Raw genomic sequence first — 7,500 nt, 5'->3', positions numbered from 1 at the left:
CAGAAACAATAGTCGGTGGTAGTAGGCTTCGCCATGGACTTGTCACAACTTGACAGATACTTTCTTGAACTGCTAAGCTGCTTCTAGATAGCCTTTCCAACTCTCGGATCGGCTTTGCATTTATTAACTCAATTAGTTTCTAATTACAGACTGATGGCTGTCGGGCATTTCCGGGGTTGGATTCCCATCTCGCTTGACCTTCCAATAACCTACTAAACGAGCATCCGACTTGCGGTAAAAATTGTCCGTGGAAGTCCGAAGCAACGGGAACAACAAACAAAAAAAAGGGGCTTCGTAATGAATCAACAATATCGAGAATCATCCTAGTGAGCGGTGCAAAACGATTAGCTGTCACAGATCGCGTCACACACGTCGATTGCCGGGGCCGCCGCCTGGTTGCCTGATTAAAGATTGCTTACGCTTGATTAGTGACGCAATCCACACGCTATCCAGCAACTCTTTTTTATGTCACTCATGTCCGTGCGCCGTGTGCCGTGCGATGGTGGAGCACAGAATCATCATCCCCATCTTTGCCATTGATTGTGACGTGTCGAAACGGTGTCATGCAGGTAGTGGCACAGGAGCAAGCTGGTCGCTGATTCGCCGGGAGCTGACAAGCAGAAATGGCGTGGCGGCGGTGTGCCATTTCCTATGGCCGCTTCCAGCGACACCATAAATCGCGGGCCGCGCCGTAATCGTTGCCTTTGATCGCTATCGCGTCCGCCAGGGCAACCGTCTTGGGCTACATCTTGCTCCCATCGTAAGCCTGCAGCAGCTAGACCGCGCAAAATCAGATTGGCCCACGATTGGGATTGGCAAAACTACTGACAACAATTATCGTTTCTGACTTGTGTGACGCCATCTCGGTTAACGATCGAAGCCTTCCTGCGACACTTTTGCATCCTGTACACGCCGCGTGACGTTGGGTAACGTTATCTTTGCAAAAATGTCTGCATCACCCGTCGGTTGGCGTGAACAACTAGCAGCAGCAGCAGCACCGAAGGCCGTCGGTGATGAAAATCGATGGAGGACGCCCAGCAACAGATGTCCAGCTTCTCAGGTCCATGCTTATTGTTCTCAGGGTGGTGTCCGAAAAAACTTGGGTCGACCGGTATTTGTTGGAAGGTCCCGTGATAAAAAGCGTCCTAAATCAACAGCACGAAATGCAAAAACGGACCGTGCCGAAGGTGAGGGACATTTTTTATTCTTTCGTCCCAGCATTCAACGGTTATTGGACGGGATTTTGCTCGTTTTCCTTCCGTTCTAACCTTGCCTTCTGGTGAATATTCATGAGCGATTAGGTCAATTGTTGTCAATCGAATTATGGTCAGTGGATCAACACAAATTGGTGCTACTTAAAGTGTTGAAATGGAAGAAGCAGCGTGGCCATCTCTGAGGACGTACTTCCATTGCAGCATTGCAGAACTGTGTTAGACCGCTGCATCCCCTTGGTTCAGGTCCTTGAGGTTTAGCCAAACTTTATGGCTCCGCCAACTGGTGCTGACTTGAAACATTGACATCCATTAGCAACACCATTGGACTGTCATACGTGGTGTGCCATTTGGCCGCAAATGCCATCCTGTGTGATTGTTTTATTTATGGCAACCGCTCTCTGTGGTTCAATGAGCGCCGCTCACCATAGTTTCGACCACTAGACTCGACTAAGCCCAAACAGCCCGCTAGGTATACCAGGTACTAAACCTTTGGCTTAAAAGGCATCGACAAGGTCTGTCGGATTGCTCTATTCAGATGTTTGGCGATCGGAGCCTTAGAGCTACGACATGTTTATGCTTTGGTTCGTGTAACGTGACGGTGGGAACCGTCGCGGTGCAGTCACAGGCAAAACATTGTCACTCGTGTACACAAAACACTAAATAGGAACCAGAAACGTTTTACTTATTGCAATGAATGGTGACAGTTTGAGACATCGACCACAGTACAGCTGTGCCATATGTAGGTCAGAGTGGACCCCAAGCCACACTGTACGCCGTCAAGTGAGATGCATTGGCACAAATGTTTAAATCACTTTTCCATCAAAATGAAACCAAACAATCAGCTATCGGAAGCATTACACTTTCTCTCCTGGTTCAGCAGAGAACAGAAAATGGTTCAATTTTGCATAGCAAATGGATTCAAATGTTTGTGTGGCCTGGATTCGGTTAAATCGAGCTCTAATGGAATTTACTGTGTCACCTCTGTTTCTCTCTCTCTTTCGCTGCCTCTCCATCCGATAGCGGCCCATGACACACCGGCCCGGATTCTGTCTGCTCTCCTACCGTGGACCACAATGGGGACGCGATTTTGTCTCCTCGATTCGGTCGCGGCACTCGCGGCGCTCGGATAAGCGAAACGGTGTCAACACGCCCGAAAAAGGGGAACAAAGTCGACGAATGCAAAAGAGGAAATGGTATCACACCACCGGCAACCGATGATGTGTAATTTACCCGGAAATCGCGAAAGATGTCGCCTCGGCTACTGCTAAACCCGTTCAAGGGGTCTCCACCTCACAAAGTGGGACTCAAAGGAGACATATCTCAAGGTTCTCGTCCAGGACACAGTCCAAGTAGGCGCTGCAAATGGACTTTAGCTCAGATTTGGAAGGGACAAGCTAGCAGGTCGTCGCAGTATGCGGCGATACGTGAGGCGAGATATTCCCAAAAGGCCGCAACACCTTTTCCCTTTGGCTCGCTGGCAGTAGGCCCGGACTTGTGTACCCTGGGCCCAGGGCTGCTGCTCCATCGTACCAGCACCTCGTGCTCCTCAATCGGTGCCTCGAAATGGTGTCAAACACTCGCGCGCACCAATGGTGGAGCATGTGGCCACGAGCCGCCACCGTTGGTAGGGAGATTTATGGATCATTACACAGCGGGAGCTGCCTGGAGTGGGCAGCTGTGTTCGCAGCCACCGTGGTGCTCGCCTTGGTGCTTGTGGTGCGCTCACGCGGAACAATTGGCCAAACTCAGACACCCGGACGATGGATTGGGTTGTGAAGTACACCGATCGCAAACCGGGAGACGATGGTTAAGGAAAGCATAACTGCTTATTTGCCCTCCAGACACCAGGGTTGCCCGCGATCGCCTCGACTTCTCATTAGAGCGAACGGAGCCAAGGGAATCGATATCGGAGCCAATGGAATGCGTTCAACGCTGCAGGGAGCATTTTCTAATCGTCTAGTCCGGAGCCCAGTATTTCGTTCCAAAACGGAAGCCTTGGCGTACGTCAATCGTACACTCGAGCACAGCATGGCGGACTCATATGCTCTTTCACCGAAAAAGCAAAAAGCACGTGGCTTCCAACCTCCATGACACGGCACGGTGTTACGCAAGGCCACAGAGGCAACCGGAGGGTGCGCGCATGTACGAAATTGTGCCGCCATCGTGCTGCGATCGACGATCGATGCTCGGTACTGATAGGGATTGATCGGTTGCGCTGTGCTGTACGCCAGCTCTCGCCAGTGTACCGACCAAATTGACTAGGGGAGTTATGCGAACGCGCCCGGCGCGATCCTTTGCCTGTCACGCACGACAGACAGGCGAGTACGGAGAGTACGGTCTAAAGGGGCAGACTTGAGACAGCTGTCACCGCAGTTGGAGCTGGAGGAGACTTCTTTTTGGGGGAACTCGACTAAGTGACACCATATACCCTGGGCGAATCCGAATCAGCCGTTTGCCCATTAAGATGCGAGATTCATGGTGCGTTGCTGCTGGCTGATGGCTGATTGACGCAGCGGGCTACGAGCGCAGTTATTTGCAATCAGCCTCCCCCCCCCCCCCCTCGCCCGAATGAGTTGACAAAGTGTGTGAACGGCGACTTTGCGACTCAACCTTTCAACGCATTCCTCACAAGTTACTCACGAAGCGCACGCTTTTGTGTGTTCTGGTACGTTGGTTAAGTTTGTAGAACGTCGCAATTCGAAAGGCAGTCCCCTCTGTTGGCATTACGCTAGATTCAAACGAAATCGTTACCATTGAAATCGTTGCCCTTTCCCTTTGCCTGCTAGATCATCGTCGTCCGAATTCAACGCGTTTCTCTCCCTGTCCGCGCGCTCCAATGCCTCTTACTTTGGTTCCGTGAAATCTGAATAACGATTTCGTGCTTTCGCCGCCCAAAAAAAACCCCACCGTACGATTTTGCTCGATTTTCTGCTCCATCGATGAGATCGTTTGGGATGCTGTGTGCCAAATGGTTGCGAGAAGTAAGCTGGAACTGAACTCTTCACCCGGCCGGTCTGCGTGTGTCTCAGGGTGGCCACGGATTTTTGGGAAACAAATATGTGTTAATTAGCAACCCAATTGGCCACACCGTGCCTCCGTGCCTCCGTGCCGTGTGTGTTCGAAAAAGTGTTTTTCGGACGATGACTTCTCACTTTTCCATCCCTCTCTCTCTCCCTTCCTTTCAGCCTTCCTTCCACGGGCAATCTAGAAACAACAGATGATGATGGGGGGCGGAGAGCAAAAGGAAAATAGATTCCAGCTTCCACCGAGAACGAGAAGAAAGTCCCAGTCAAGATGGCCAAGGGGGAGGGTTGAGGGTGCAAGACCGAGGCTCGTGAAGATGAAGATGAAGATGCACACAAAGCAGAAGATGTATTTTGGGGCCTCGTTTTCTGCTCGCTGAAACGCGTTTGAACGGGGTATTTAAGCGCGCTACCGTTCCGCGAGTCCGTGGGCCCGCAGGTCTGTTTGCAAAGTGGTCACTTCCGGTCCGGAAGAAAGTGCTGAAGCCGTGGAGAAGGGAAGGGAAAGAAACAATAAGGCACGCTAACGAAGCAGGCAATCGCTGACCGCGGACTGCTGCTCTATTAGCGCTATGTTTACCAATGGCAGCAGGCGCCGCCGGCCTACTACTACCGGATTACAACGATTGCGAACGTCAGCTGCGCGAGGTTTCGTGGCAAAGGATTCGTATTTTCACCGCCAGTTACGCCAGAATGCACGCTCCAGATAAATGGTCTAATTGGATTTTTGTTTCGATTCTACGCAACCACGGGGACTCTCCGTGCTTTTGCCAAAACATTGTTGCTGTCTGGGATGTCGCAAGCCATTGCCCATTGCGTAAGGAAACTCTGTCTGTCTGCATTGGCAAAGTGCATTAAAACCATGCCAGGGCATTTGGTTAATTTGCGTGACCGCCGTGTCGTTAGTGCTGGTCACCGTCACAGCATCAAACACAGTGGCCCCTTCCTGCGGCACCTCGGATCGTTGTGTGCTCGTTACGCCGTGCGGCCTATTAGGTTGTTAACCGTGATGGGGGGGGGGGGGGTTACCACTTTTATGCTCTCGCGGTTGAACGACACTCCGCGCACTCTGCTGCTGCGGTCTGACATGCGTTTTCATCCAGTTTGTGTCGTGAATTTAATGATCCCTCAAATAGCTACCAGCTGTATCAAGGAACCGATTGGCACCGGTGGCATTCCTGCCTCGCGGATGAACTATATTAGATCAGGTATTAATGTGTCTTGGAGTTTTGCATTTCCTATAAAAAACACTTTTATGGATCACTTTCAGAAGGAATCCAATAAAGGATGTATGCTACACCAGGAAGTGGTCAACAGCTTGGGAGGGGTAACAGCAGTTGACCACGACCAACCAACTGTCACTGGCCAATGAGCTCACCTGGCATCGCTGCTAGTGCCAGGCCAGATCCAAGTGTGGAAATAATTTTATTAGTTTTATTTCCACCATCATCGTGCGGTCGAGCTTGTCCGGTTGGTTTGTGTCTCTTGGTGTGGCAAAAGCAAAACGTATCTCGCACACTCGGCGTGCGCGCTGAACAAAGAATCAATGATGCTATGGCGGTATTGCTGATGCTGCAGAAACAGGACAAGGTGTGCGAACGTCAGAACAAGGTGTGCGCCTTCAATTTAATCATTAACTCATCCTGTGAAAATGTGCAATTGCCGCACCGGTTTTATGGTGTACCCGGAGTCCCAGGCAACGGTCAGGTCCCCTGTCTTAGCTAGCAGCACAGGAAGGAAGATGCAGAAGATGAAAGGCAGCAAGCAGAAGCAACCGCACTTCGTTCGTGGTTCTCGGCCCCGGCGAGTGGGAGTGCATTGAGTGGATCTAGCGATCCACTTAGCTCACACCGGAGCGAGCTCACCATACCACTGGTTCCCGCTGGTAGGAATGGCGACGGATCATTACCTCGCTCGCTCTCTACTGCACGGTGAGCTTGGCCTTCCGGACGCCCTGTGTGATTGTAATAAAAATATTAAATTTATGAAGTGTGGTAAGTTGCGCTACACCAGCGCCATCCACCAGCGGACCCGGGCACCCATAAAGACGCCTTGATGTCGTTTAAATAAATAGCCTTAATTTTAAGTGCTATGATTAAGCGCACTGCCTGGCCTTATCCAGCGAGCGAGGTGAGCGAGCGCCAACCAACCTCAGCAGCGGTAATGTAATAAAGTAAATATTTGCTCACGACGACCACGATGACCGACGCCAAGCATCAAGTACCCGGATCAAGCCCGAGAGTAAAAGGTCGTCCTGGGAAGGTGCTCCAAGATGGACAGCATAGCAGCACTGCGTTCGGCGTGAGCATCGATCGGCTCTTGTATCGTTAAATTTCATTAACGTAGCCCACCAACAACCAGTCGATCACGTAATTGAGGAGATTGGAGAGCCCTATTCCGGGACTCCGGGACTCCGTGGGACTGTTGGAAGGTGTTGGATTTGAGATCCGTTTACGATATTGTTAGTATGTCGTTAGGGTTGTTGCACGATAGATAAACAACCAAAGTCTACACCGTGCGCATAGGTACATTGTTGCATAGGCCATTCTGTTTAGAACTTCGGAGTGGCCGCACTCCCAAGCTGAAGCGTTGAAATCCCTCTTACTAATAACGGAACATTGGGAATGGAATGGAACATTCACTTCAAACCGCTAAGACGCTTTGTGCAATTGACACTCTCCGGGCTCCGGTATGCATCTCTCTGTAGCATTAGATGATTGCTACGTGGCTACGACCGGGAATGTGGTTTAATCTACGTCTCCACCAGACCACCGCCACCATCGTGGCACCGACGCGACGGAGAAAGTGACGAAGCATGAAGCAGGTGCCAATTTCCCGCCATATGCCCCGACCTTGTACTTACTGCGCAGGGAATTCCACGCAAATCTCACCATGGCCACGTCACGGGTATCATTAGGAGAAATGCGGTTAAAGTAGTCGTTCGGAAGATAATTTTTAATTAACTGTGATCTGCTTAACGCGTTGAAAGTGAAGCGTATTAGCGTGGTGGTGCTGCTAAGAGAAAATGGAGGGTGGGTGGTGGGAGGTGTCACAATAGGTACATGTCCGTCCGTTGGTGTACACATTGTAGAGCGACGAAATCCAATCAGCACCACATCTCGGAGTACATTCGATCGAACCGGCAAGAAACCGGTCCCAGGGCTGGGACCTGGGAGTGTTGAGACCTAATCAACCTCCAGCGAATACGAATGAGAGAAAACCGCAGCCAACAGGCAGCCACGGCAACGATCGATCAATCCATC

The sequence above is a fragment of the Anopheles aquasalis genome, chromosome 2 (genome assembly GCF_943734665.1).
Source record: "Anopheles aquasalis chromosome 2, idAnoAquaMG_Q_19, whole genome shotgun sequence".
NCBI classification, from domain to species: Eukaryota; Metazoa; Arthropoda; class Insecta; order Diptera; family Culicidae; genus Anopheles; species Anopheles aquasalis.
The sequence above is the reverse complement of the archived record's forward strand: the minus strand, read 5'-3'. Positions refer to the sequence as shown.